The sequence below is a fragment of the Rhinopithecus roxellana genome, chromosome 12, assembly GCF_007565055.1.
Source record: "Rhinopithecus roxellana isolate Shanxi Qingling chromosome 12, ASM756505v1, whole genome shotgun sequence".
NCBI lineage: Eukaryota > Metazoa > Chordata > Mammalia > Primates > Cercopithecidae > Rhinopithecus > Rhinopithecus roxellana.
This window is the reverse complement of record NC_044560.1, coordinates 57,693,257-57,707,396: the sequence shown is the minus strand read 5'-3', so window position 1 is coordinate 57,707,396 and position 14,140 is coordinate 57,693,257. Positions and strand designations below refer to the sequence as shown.

At 39.0% G+C, this 14,140-nt stretch overlaps 1 protein-coding gene across 1 annotated transcript in view; it reads right to left on the bottom strand.

The window, feature by feature from the left end:
* Positions 1 to 14,140, bottom strand: part of MSH4 (mutS homolog 4) — a 126,974-nt gene that overhangs the window by 56,068 nt on the left and 56,766 nt on the right. The gene's annotated exons all lie outside the window — the stretch shown is intronic.

The following is a 14,140-nucleotide window of genomic DNA, read 5'->3' as shown; positions in this document are numbered from 1 at the left end:
AGGAGCGCAGCCCATCACCAGCAACGGATCAAAGCTGGTCAGAGAATGACTTGGACGAGAGGAGAGAAGAAGGCTTCAGTCCATCAAACTTATCAGAGCTAAAGGAGGAATTACGTACCCAGCGCAAAGAAACTAAAAATCTTGAAAAAAGAGTGGAAGAATTGACAGCTAGACTCATTAATGCAGAGAAGATCATAAACGAAATGACAGAGATGAAAACCATGACACGAGAAATACGTGACAAATGCACAAGCTTCAGTAACCGACTCGATCAACTGGAAGAAAGAGTATCAGCGATTGAAGATCAAATGAATGAAATGAAGCGAGAAGAGAAACCAAAAGAAAAAAGAAGAAAAAGAAATGAGCAAAGCCTGCAAGAAGTATGGGATTACGTAAAAAGACCAAATCTACGTCTGATTGGGGTGCCTGAAAGTGAGGGGGAAAATGGAACCAAGTTGGAAAACACTCTTCAGGATATCATCCAGGAGAACTTCCCCAACCTAGTAGGGCAGGCCAACATTCAAATTCAGGAAATACAGAGAACGCCACAAAGATACTCCTCCAGAAGAGCAACTCCAAGACACATAATTGCCAGATTCACCAAAGTTGAAATGAAGGAAAAAATCTTAAGGGCAGCCAGAGAGAAAGGTCGGGTCACCCACAAAGGGAAGCCCATCAGACTAACAGCAGATCTCTCGGCAGAAACTCTACAAGCCAGAAGAGAGTGGGGGCCAATATTCAACGTTCTTAAAGAAAAGAATTTTAAACCCAGAATTTCATATCCAGCCAAACTAAGTTTCATAAGTGAAGGAGAAATAAAATCCTTTACAGAGAAGCAAATGCTTAGAGATTTTGTCACCACCAGGCCTGCCTTACAAGAGACCCTGAAGGAAGCCCTAAACATGGAAAGGAACAACCGGTACCAGCCATCGCAAAAACTTGGCAAAATGTAAAGACCATCGAGGCTAGGAAGAAACTGCATCAACTAACGAGCAAAATAACCAGTTAATATCATAATGGCAGGATCAAGTTCACACATAACAATATTAACCTTAAATGTTAATGGACTAAATGCTCCAATTAAAAGACACAGACTGGCAAACTGGATAAAGAGTCAAGACCCATCAGTCTGCTGTATTCAGGAGACCCATCTCACATGCAGAGACATACATAGGCTCAAAATAAAGGGATGGAGGAAGATCTACCAAGCAAATGGAGAACAAAAAAAAGCAGGGGTTGCAATCCTAGTCTCTGATAAAACAGACTTTAAACCATCAAAGATCAAAAGAGACAAAGAAGGCCATTACATAATGGTAAAGGGATCAATTCAACAGGAAGAGCTAACTCTCCTAAATATATATGCACCCAATACAGGAGCACCCAGATTCATAAAGCAAGTCCTTAGAGACTTACAAAGAGACTTAGACTCCCATACAATAATAATGGGAGACTTCAACACTCCGCTGTCAACATTAGACAGATCAACGAGACAGAAAGTTAACAAGGATATCCAGGAATTGAACTCATCTCTGCACCAAGCGGACCTAATAGACATCTATAGAACTCTCCACCCCAAATCAACAGAATATACATTCTTCTCAGCACCACATCGCACTTATTCCAAAATTGACCACATAATTGGAAGTAAAGTACTCCTCAGCAAATGTAAAAGAACAGAAATTATAACAAACTGTCTCTCAGACCACAGTGCAATCAAACTAGAACTCAGGACTAAGAAACTCAATCAAAACCGCTCAACTACATGGAAACTGAACAACCTGCTCCTGAATGACTACTGGGTACATAACGAAATGAAAGCGGAAATAAAGATGTTCTTTGAAACCAATGAGAACAAAGATACAACATACCAGAATCTCTGGGACACATTTAAAGCAGTGTGTAGAGGGAAATTTATAGCACTAAATGCCCACAAGAGAAAGCAGGAAAGATCTAAAATTGACACTCTAACATCACAATTAAAAGAACTAGAGAGGCAAGAGCAATCACATTCAAAAGCTAGCAGAAGGCAAGAAATAACTAAGATCAGAGCAGAACTGAAGGAGATAGAGACACAAAAAACCCTCCAAAAAATCAATGAATCCAGGAGTTGGTTTTTGAAAAGATCAACAAAATTGACAGACCGCTAGCAAGGCTAATAAAGAAAAAAAGAGAGAGGAATCAAATAGATGCAATAAAAAATGATAAAGGGGATATCACCACTGACCCCACAGAAATACAAACTACCATCAGAGAATACTATAAACGCCTCTACGCAAATCAACTAGAAAATCTAGAAGAAATGGATAATTTCCTGGACACTTACACTCTCCCAAGGCTAAACCAGGAAGAAGTTGAATCCCTGAATAGACCAATAGCAGGCTCTGAAATTGAGGCAACAATTAATAGCCTACCCACCAAAAAAAGTCCAGGACCAGATGGATTCACAGCTGAATTCTACCAGAGGTACAAGGAGGAGCTGGTACCATTCCTTCTGAAACTATTCCAATCAATAGAAAAAGAGGGAATCCTCCCTAACTCATTTTATGAGGCCAACATCATCCTGATACCAAAGTCTGTCAGAGACACAACAAAAAAAGAGAACTTTAGACCAATATCCCTGATGAACATTGATGCAAAAATCCTCAATAAAATACTGGCAAACCGGATTCAGCAGCACATCAAAAAGCTTATCCACCATGATCAAGTGGGCTTCATCCCTGGGATGCAAGGCTGGTTCAACATTCGCAAATCAATAAACGTAATCCAGCATATAAACAGAACCAAAGACAAGAACCACATGATTGTCTCAATAGATGCAGAAAAGGCTTTTGACAAAATTCAACAGCCCTTCATGCTAAAAACGCTCAATAAATTCGGTATTGATGGAACGTACCTCAAAATAATAAGAGCTATTTATGACAAACCCACAGCTAATATCATACTGAATGGGCAAAAACTGGAAAAATTCCCTTTGAAAACTGGCACAAGACAGGGATGCCCTCTCTCACCACTCCTATTCAACATAGTGTTGGAAGTTCTGGCTAGGGCAATCAGGCAAGAGAAAGAAATCAAGGGTATCCAGTTAGGAAAAGAAGAAGTCAAATTGTCCCTGTTTGCAGATGACATGATTGTATATTTAGAAAACCCCATCGTCTCAGCCCAAAATCTCCTTAAGCTGATAAGCAACTTCAGCAAAGTCTCAGGATACAAAATTAATGTGCAAAAATCACAAGCATTCTTATACACCAGCAACAGACAAGCAGAGAGCCAAATCAGGAATGAACTTCCATTCACAATTGCCTCAAAGAGAATAAAATACCTAGGAATCCAGCTTAAAGGGATGTAAAGGACCTCTTCAAGGAGAACTACAAACCACTGCTCAGTGAAATCAAAGAGGACACAAACAAATGGAAGAACATACCATGCTCATGGATAGGAAGAATCAATATCGTGAAAATGGCCATACTCCCCAAGGTTATTTATAGATTCAATGCCATCCCCATCAAGCTACCAATGACTTTCTTCACAGAATTGGAAAAAACTGCTTTAAAGTTCATATGGAACCAAAAAAGAGCCCGCATTGCCAAGACAATCCTAAGTCAAAAGGACAAAGCTGGAGGCGTCACGCTACCTGACTTCAAACTATACTACAAGGCTACAGTAACCAAAACAGCATGGTACTGGTACCAAAACAGAGATATAGACCAATGGAACAGAACAGAGTCCTCAGAAATAATACCGCACATCTACAGCCATCTGATCTTTGACAAACCTGAGAGAAACAAGAAATGGGGAAAGGATTCCCTATTTAATAAATGGTGCTGGGAAAATTGGCTAGCCATAAGTAGAAAGCTGAAACTGGATCCTTTCCTTACCCCTTATACGAAGATTAATTCAAGATGGATTAGAGACTTAAATGTTAGACCTAATACCATAAAAACCCTAGAAGAAAATCTAGGTAGTACCATTCAGGACATAGGCATGGGCAAGGACTTCATGTCTAAAACACCAAAAGCAACGGCAGCAAAAGCCAAAATTGACAAATGGGATCTAATTAAACTAAAGAGCTTTTGCACAGCAAAAGAAACTACCATCAGAGTGAACAGGCAACCTACAGAATGGGAGAAAATTTTTGCAACCTACTCATCTGACAAAGGGCTAATATCCAGAATCTACAAAGAACTCAAACAAATATACGAGAAAAAAACAAACAACCCCATCAAAAAGTGGGGAAAGGATATGAACAGACATTTCTCAAAAGAAGATATTCATACAGCCAACAGACACATGAAAAAATGCTCATCATCACTGGCCATCAGAGAAATGCAAATCAAAACCACAATGAGATACCATCTCACACCAGTTAGAATGGCAATCATTAAGAAGTCAGGAAACAACAGGTGTTGGAGAGGATGTGGAGAAATAGGAACACTTTTACACTGTTGGTGGGATTGTAAACTAGTTCAACCATTATGGAAAACAGTATGGCAATTCCTCAAGGATCTAGAACTAGATGTACCATATGACCCAGCCATCCCACTACTGGGTATATACCCAAAGGATTATAAATTAGTCTACTACAAAGACACATGCACACGTATGTTTATTGCGGCACTATTCACAATAGCAAAGACTTGGAATCAACCCAAATGTCCATCTGTGACAGACTGGATTAAGAAAATGTGGCACATATACACCATGGAATACTATGCAGCCATAAAAAAGGATGAGTTTGCGTCCTTTGTAGGGACATGGATGCAGCTGGAAACCATCATTCTTAGCAAACTATCACAAGAAGAGAAAACCAAACACCGCATGTTCTCACTCATAGGTGGGAACTGAACAATGAGATCACTTGGACTCGGGAAGGGGAACATCACACACTGGGGTCTATCATGGGGAGGGGGGAGGAGGGAGGGATTGCATTGGGGAGTTATACATGATATAAATGATGAATTGATGGGTGCTGACGAGTTGATGGGTGCAGCACACCAACATGGCATAAGTATACATATGTAACAAACCTGCACGTTATGCACATGTACCCTAGAACTTAAAGTATAATAAAAAAAAAAAAAAAAAAAAAAAATTACTCAAAAAGATGTAAAAAACTCAGACAAAAATTAGAAAAATATGTTTAATATAAATTTTTCAAATGTTGGGGAAAGCATTTTAAGCATTTATAGTGGGAAACACAAATATTCTTAATGCAATACATTAAGTGCTATGGTTATAGATACTGTATAGAAAGAAAATAGTGTTAAGATAAGAAATTTAAGCTTTATTTTTAGTCAACATTTATGATCAGAAACATGCATTTTCTAGAATTCAATATTCTTAAAAAGAAAGAATAAGAACTTAGGCAAACAATTTCTTTCTGAAAATTTTCTGAGAGCATTTAGTTCATTCACAAGTTTTAGCAAATCATTCAGTTTAACCAGCACAAGTCTGAACTCAGTAAATACTGTATTTAATTAAGATATTTGTGCTTATATTAAATGAGAAAAGAGCCTTTTAAAACATATTTTCAGTTGGTTAAAAAAATGATAACTGAGAAACATTATAAGAAATAATGAAAGCCATGAATCATGTATAAAGTTAAATATATTGCTTAAGTTTTCCTAAAGGTTACTAAATCTGATCTGTAAAGTCTAACAAAAAGCCTCCACAAAGGACAGAAATACAATGATGAGAAAAACATTTACAATTCTGACCGATTCTCCCAAAACTAAAGTTTTCCTTAGTTTAAAGGATGGTAAGTGGACCACACTTCCAAGACAGCCAAATAGGAACAGCTCTGGTTTACAGTTTCCAGTGAGACTGATGCAGAAGACAGGTGATTTCTACATTTCCAACTGAGATGTCTGGTAGATCTCATTGGGACTGCTTGGACAGTGGGTGCAGCCCATGGAGGGCAAGCCAAAACAGGGTGGGGCATCACCTCACCTGGGACGCACAAGGGGTCAGGGGATTTCTCTTTCCTAGCCAAGGAAAGCTGTGAGTGACTGTTCCTGGAGGAGCACTCCTGCCCAAATACTGCGCTTTTCCCATGGTCTTCATAACTGGCAGACCAGGAGATCCCCTTCCATGCCTGACTCAGCAGGTCCCACGCCCACAGAGACTTGCTCCTTGGTAGCGCAGCAGTCTGAGATCAGCTTGGGACATGGGAACTTGGCAGGCGGAGGGGCGTCTGCCATTGCTGAGGCTTGAGTAGGCGGTTCTATGCTCACAGTGTAAACAAAGCAGCAGGGAAACTCCAGCTGGGTGGGGCCCACTGCAGCTCAGCAAGGCCTACTGCCTCTCTAGATTCCACCTCTGGGGTCAGGGCATATCTGAAAAAAGACAGCAGACAGCTTCTCCAGACTTAAACGTCCCTGCCTGACAGCTCTGAAGAGAACAGTGATTCTCCCAGCACGGCATTCAAGCTCCAATAACAGACAGATTGCCTCCTCAAGTGGGTCCCCATATAGCCTAACTGGGAGACATCTCCCAGTAGGGGCCAACAGACACCTCATACAGGCGGGTGTCCCTCTGGGACAAAGCTTCCAGAGGAAGGATCAAGCAGCAGTATTTGTTGTTCTGCAGCCTCTGCTAGTGATATCCAGGCAAACAGGGTCTGGAGTGGACTTCCAGCAAACTCCAACAGACCTGCAGCTGAGGGACCTGTCTGTTAGAAAGAAAACTAACAAACAGAAAGGAGTGGCATCAAAATCAACAAAAAGGACATCCACACCAAAATCCCATCCATAGGTCACCAACACCAAAGAACAAAGGCAGATAAAACCACGAAGATGGGGAGAAGCCAGAGCAGAAAAGTTGAACATTCCAAAAACCGGAACACCCCTTCTCCTCCAAAGGAACACAACTCCTCACCAGCAAGGGAACAAAACTGGATGGAGAATGAGTTTGACAAGTTGATAGAAGTAGGCTTCAGAAGGTCGGTAATAACAAACTTCTCCGAGCTAAAGGAGCATGTTCCAACCCATCAAAAGGAAGCTAAAAACCTCGAAAAAAGGTTAGACGAATGGCTAACTTGAATAATCATGTAGAGAAGAGCTTAAATGTACTGATGGAGCTGAAAACCACAGTACAAGAACTTCATGAAGCATACACGAGTTTCAATAGCTGATTCGATCAAGCGAAGAAAGGGTATCAATGAACGGAGATCAGATTAATGAAATAAAAAGAGAAGACAAGTTAGAGAAAAAAGAGTGAAAAGAAACAAACAAAGCCTCCAAGAAATACGGGACTATGTGCAAAGACCAAATCTACATTTGATTGGTGTACCTGAAAGTGATGGGGAGAATGGCCCAAGTTAGAAAACACTCTTCAGGATATTATCCAGGAGAACTTCCCCAATCTAGCAAGACAGACCAACATTCAAATTCAAGAAATGCAGAGAACACCACAAAGATACTCCTCAAGAAGAGCAACTCCAAGAAACATAATTGTCAGATTCAACAAGTTTGAAATGAAGGAAAAATGTTAAGGGCAGCCAGAGAGAAAGGTCAGGTTACCTACAAAGGGAAGCCCATCAGACTAACAGCAGATCTCTCAGCAGAAACCCTACAAGCCAGAAGAGAGTGGGGGCCAATATTCAACATTCTTAAAGAATTTTCAACCCAGAATTTCATATCCAGCCAAACTAAGATTCATAAGTGAAGGAGAAATAAAATCCTTTACCGACAAGCAGATGCTGAGAGATTTTTGTCACCACCAGGCCTGCCGTATAAGAGCTCCTGTATGAAGTACTAAACATGGATAGGAATAACCGGTACCAACCACTGCAAAAACATGTCAAATTGTAAAGATCATCAACGCTATGAAGAAACTGCCTCAATTAATGGGTGAAATAACCAGCTAGCATCATAATGAAAGGATCAAATTCAGATATAACAATGTTAACCTTAAATGTAAATGGGCTAAATGCCCCAATTAAAAGACACAGACTGGCAAGTTGGATAAACAGTCAAGACCCATTGGTGTGCTGTATTCAGGAGACCCATCTCACATGCAAAGACACACAGAGGCTCAAAATAAAGAGATGGAGGAAGATCTACCAGGCAAATGGAAAGCAAAAAAAAAGCAGGGGTTGCAGTCCTGGTCTCTGATAAAACAGACTTGAAACCAACAAAGATCAAAAGAGACAAAGAAGGCCATTACATATTGGTAAAGGGATCAATTCAACAAGAGCTAACTGTCCTAAATATATATGCACCCAATACAGGAGCACCTGGATTCATAAAGCAAGTTCTTAGAGACATAAAAAGAGACTTGGACTCCTGCACAATAATAATGGGAAACTTTAACACCCCACTGTCAATATTAGACAGATCAACAAGACAGAAAATTAGCAAGGATATCCAGGACTTGAACTCAGCTCTGAATGAAGCAGACCTAATAGACATCTACAGAACTCTCCACCCCAAATCAACAGAATATACATTCTTCTCAGCATCATATCACACTAATTCTAAAACCAGCCACATAATTGGAAGTAAAACACTCCTCAGCAAATGTATAAGAATAGAAATCACAACAAACTGCCTCTCAGACCACAGTGCAATAAATTAGAAGTCAGGATTAAGAGACTCACTCAAAATTGCACAACTCCATGGAAACTGAACAACCTGCTCCTGAATGACTACTGAGTAAATAACAAAATGAAGACAGAAATAAAGATGTTCTTCAAAGCCAATGAGAACAAAGACACAATGTACCAGAATCTCTGGGACACATTTAAAGCAGAGTGTAGAGGGAAATTTATAGCACTAAATGCCCACAAGAGAAAGCAGGAAAGATCTAAAATTGACACCCTAACATCACAATTAAAAGAACTAGAGAAGGAAGAGCAAACAAATTCAAAAGCTAGTAGAAGATAAGAAATAACTAAAATCATAGCAGAACTGAAGCAGATAGAGACACAAAAAATCCTTTGAAAAATCAGTGAATCTAGGATCTGGTTTTTTGAAAAGATCAACAAAAGAGATAGCCCAATAGCAAGACTAATAAAGAATAAAAGAGAGAGGAATCAAATAGATGCAATAAAAAATGATAAAGTGGATATCACCATTGATCCCACAGAAATACAAACTACCATCAGAGAATACTATAAACACCTCTATGCAAATAAACTAGAAAATCTAGAAGAAATGGATAAATTCCTGGACACCTACACCCTCCTAAGACTAAACCAGGAAGAAGTTGAAACTGTGAATAGACCAATAGCAGGTTCTGAAATTGAGGCAATAATTAATAGCCTACCAACCAAAAAAAGTCCAGGACCAGATGGATTCAGTCGAATTCTGCCAGAGGTACAAAGAGGTGCTAGGACCATTCCTTCTGAAACTATTCTGATCAGTAGAAAAAGAGGGAATCCTCCTTAATTCATTTTATGAGGTCAACATCATCCTGATACCAAAGCCTGGCAGAGACACAACAAAAAAAAGAGAATTGTAGGCTAATATCCCTGATCAACATCAATGCAAAAATCCTCAGTTAAATACTGGCAAACCGAATCCAGCAGCATATCAAAAAGCTTATCCACCATGATCAAGTCGGCTTCATCTCTGGGATGGAAGGCTGGTTCAACATACACAAATCAATAAACGTAATCCATCACAAAAACGGAACCAACGACAAAAACCACATGATTATCTGAATAGATACAGAAAAGGCCCTCAGCAAAAATCAACAGCATTTCATGCTAAAAGCTCTCAATAAAGTGGGTATCAATGGAATGTATCTCAACATAATAAGAGCTATTTATGACAAACCCACAGCCGATATCATACTGAATGGGCAAAAACTGGAAGCATTCCCTTTGAAAACTGGCACATGATAAGGATGCCCTCTCTCACCACTCCTATTCAACATAGTATTGGAAGTTGTGGCCCAGGCAATCAGGCAAGAGAAAGCAATAAAGGGTATTCAAATAGGAAGAGAGGAACTCCCATTTACAATTACTACTAAGAGAATAAAATACCTAGGTATCCAGCTTAAAAGGGATATGAAGGACCTCTTCAAGGAGAACTACAAACCACTGCTCAAGGAAGTAAGAGAGGACACAAACAAATGGAGAAACATTCCATGCTCATGGATAGGAAGAATCAATATCACAAAAATAGCCATACTGCCCAAAGTAATTTATAGATTCCATGCTATCCCTATCAAGCTACCACTGACTTTCTGGACAGAATTGGAAGAAACTACTTTAAAGTTCATATTGAACCCATAAAGGTCCCTCATAGCCAAGACAATGCTGGGCAAGAAAAACAAAGCTGGTGGCATCAGAGTACCTGACTTCAAACTTTACTACAAGGATACAGTAACCAAAACAGCATGATACTGGTACCAAAACAGATATATAGACCAATGGAACAGAATGGAGGCCTCAGAAATAACACCACACATGTACGACTATCTGATCTTTGACAAACCTGACACATACAAGCAACGGGGAAAAGATTCCTTATTTAATAAGTGGTGTTGGGAAAACTGGCTAGCCATATGCAGAAAACTGAAATTAGGCCCCTTCCTTACACCTTATATAAAAATAAACTCAAGATGGATCAAAGACTTAAACATAAGACCTAGGACTATAAAAATCCTAGAAGAAAACCTGGGCAATACCATTAAGGACATAGGCATGGCCTAAGACTTCACATCTAAAACACTGAAAGCAATGGCAACAAAAGCCAAAATTGACAAGTGAGATCTAATTAAACTAAACAGGTTCTGTGCAGCAAAAGAAACTATCATCAGAGTGAATAGGCAACCTACAGAATGGGAGAAAATTTTTGCAATCTATCCATCTGACAAAGGGCTAATATCCAGAATCTACAAATAACTTAAACAAATTTACAAGAAAAAAGCAAACAACCCCATCAAAAAACGGGCAAAGGATATGAACAGACACTTCTCAAAAGAAGACATTTATGCAGCCAACAGACATATGAAAAAATGCTCATCATCACTGGTCATTAGAGAAATGCAAATCAAAACCACAACTAGATACCATCTCATGCCAGTTAGAATGCTGATCATTAAAAAGTAAGGAAACAACAGATGCTGGAGAGGAATAGGAGTGCTTTTACACTGTTAGTGGGAGTGTAAATGAGTTCAACCATTGTGAAAGACAGTGTGGCAATTCCTCAAGGATCTAGAACTAGAAATACCATTTGACCCAGCAATCCCATTACTGGGCATATACCCAAAAGATTATAAATCATTCTATGATAAAGATACATGTACATGTATGTTTATTGCGGCACTATTCACAATAGCAAAGACTTGGAACCAACCCAAATGTCCATCAACCCAAATGTCCACATTAAGAAAATGTGGCACATGTACACCATGGAATACTATGCAGCCATAAAAAAGGATGAGTTCATGTGCTTTTCAGGGACACAGATGAAGCTGGAAACCATTATTCTCAGCAAACTATCACAAGATTAGAAAACCAAACATCGCATGTTCTCACTCATAAGTGGGAGTTGAACAAAGAACACATGGACACAGGGAGGGGAACATCACACACCAGGGCTTATGGGGGTGGGAGGCTAGGGGAGGGATAACATTAGGAAAAATACCTAATGTAGGTGATGGGTTGATAGGTGCAGCAAACCACCATGGCATGTGTATACCTATGTAACAAAACTGCACGTTCTGCACATGTAACCCAGAACGTAAAGTATATATACATATATAAAAAAAAAAAAAAAAAAAAAAAAAAGATGTGAAGTAACATTGACCCTTAAAAACCTTATGGCACCAATTATAATTTTTTTTTTTCTGAACAGAAAAAAAGGTTCCAGATTCTTAGTTTGCTGAATTACCTTAAACCTAGACCAGAAAACTTTTCTAAAATCTGATAGTCAAACTGAGTATAGAAGCAGGCAAGCTATTCACAGATATTTCTCAGAAAACCAGTTGGTCAAAGTGATATTTTTTCCTAATTTAACCAGAAATGGTCTAGTGCAAAAAGATGTATATTACTAATTCCTGTAACTAGTGACACTGTATGAAACTGTGACTGTATAATACTATATGTTATATAAATTGACAATAAAGAGATTACTGTCAGGTATAATCTGATGATTAATTCTTTCCTGTAGTAAAATAGAAACACAGCCTTTGCTTATACACTGTTAAAGGTTGAATTATGTTCCCTCCAAAAAAATTCTGTTGAAGTTCTAACCCTCAGTACCTCAAAATGTGGTCTTATTTGGGCAATTGTTACAACGATGTAATACTGGAGTGGAGTAGGCCCCTAATCCAGTAATACTGATGTCATACAAAGACAGCCATGTGAACACGTGGACACACAGGGAGACCACCCTTTGATGAGGAAACACAGATTGGAGTTAAGAAGATTCGAGCCAACAAATGGCAATAATTGTAAACAAATCACCAAAAGCTAGGAAGAGGCAAGAAAGGATTCCCCTAAAGGTTTCTCAGAGAGAGCATGGCCTAAAACACCTTGATTTCAGATTATTAGCCTCTAAATCTGTAAGACAATAAATTTCTATTATTTTAAGATGTGCAGTTCATAGTGTTTTGTTACACAGTCTTGGAAAACTAATACAGGTCAGGCACAGTGACTCACACCCATAAATTCAGCACTTTGGGAGGCCAAGATGGGAGGATTGCTAGAGCCCAGGAGTTCAAGACAAGCCTTGGCAAAAAGGCAATACCCCATCTCTACAAAAAACTTAAAAATTAGCTGTGTGTGGTAGCACATGCCTGTGGTCTTGGCTACTCAGGAGGCTGAGGTAGGAAGATGGCATAAGCCAGGGAGGTCAAGGCTAAAGTAAACTATGATCACACCACTGCACTCCAGCTTGGACAACAGAGTGAGACTCTGTCTCAAAAAAGAAAGAAAAAAAAAAAAACTAAACAAACACAAATACTAATTATCTATATAAAGTAGCCATTTCTTGCTCTATTAAACTGCATTGCATTTTTCTATGTAAAATATGCTATTCATAAGTAAAAACTGTTCTTTAAGTATTTAAGATATTTTTCTTTCAAAAATATCATCCAAAGCAGTGACATCTGGCAAAAGATCATAAACGTTAACTGTGGTACTTTGTTTATATTTATATTGATTATTCATGTTTAAGTGTCTGAAAATCCTAAAACATTTACTGATTCCAACGATACTGTTAAACAAATGCAAAGAATAAAAAGGTTAGGCTAGCAACATATTCAAAAATAAAGTGAAGAACCCTCCATATATACTGAAAAATCATTTTATTTTAATACGAACAATGTGATATAGTATTAGTTGTTAGGGCACAAATAGGAAGAAGAGAGCATCGTTGGTGTGGGAGAGGTAAAGCCAGAGCAGAGAGAGGACGGAGGGGTGGTACAGCACAGGAGGCCAGGAAGGCATCTAAACTGAAGGTCTACCTAGCAAGGGTATATGAGCCTGAATATGAACATCAGGAGGTTATTCATGCAAGGGAAGAGGGAAACCCTGACACAAGTTTTGGATTCCAAGTAGGCTGAGGAAAGCTTCCTCTGCATAAAGGGCAGCTTGAGCCTGAGAGAGGTAAGAAGGATTTCTGCATAGAAGACCGTTCAGCAGGGAGTACTAGAGCATAGGCAGAGTGAAGATGGTATCTGCATGGGGGAGGGAGTGGCAGTAGTAGGAGATTGGTATTCCTCCTGAATATATCAAATATATTAATATATTAAGAATAATGAGGACTGCTCATTGGATAATAGGATTTCTCATCAGGTTTTTCATTGACAGAGAAGAGAGTTACTAATATGGAAAGAGAGAAAACTAGTATGAACCCTGTGATGGTAAATTGAAATTGGAAGTATTGGTACAAACACATAATTTTATTTTGTATAGATAAATACAGAAATAAATATAGAGGTCAATATCTATATTTATGCATATATACATATATACATATACACACACACACACACACATACACATACATACATACACTTATTCCCTAGCCATGAGGGGTTTTAGAACGGTGATACCCCAATAGCAATAAGTACACCTGGTGCTCATATCTTAATTTCTAATACCATTCCTCACTAAAATGAACCAGGACTCCTGGAAGAAATAGTTGATTCAAAGGCTACCAAGGAAAGTACAAGATAAGCCTGGCTT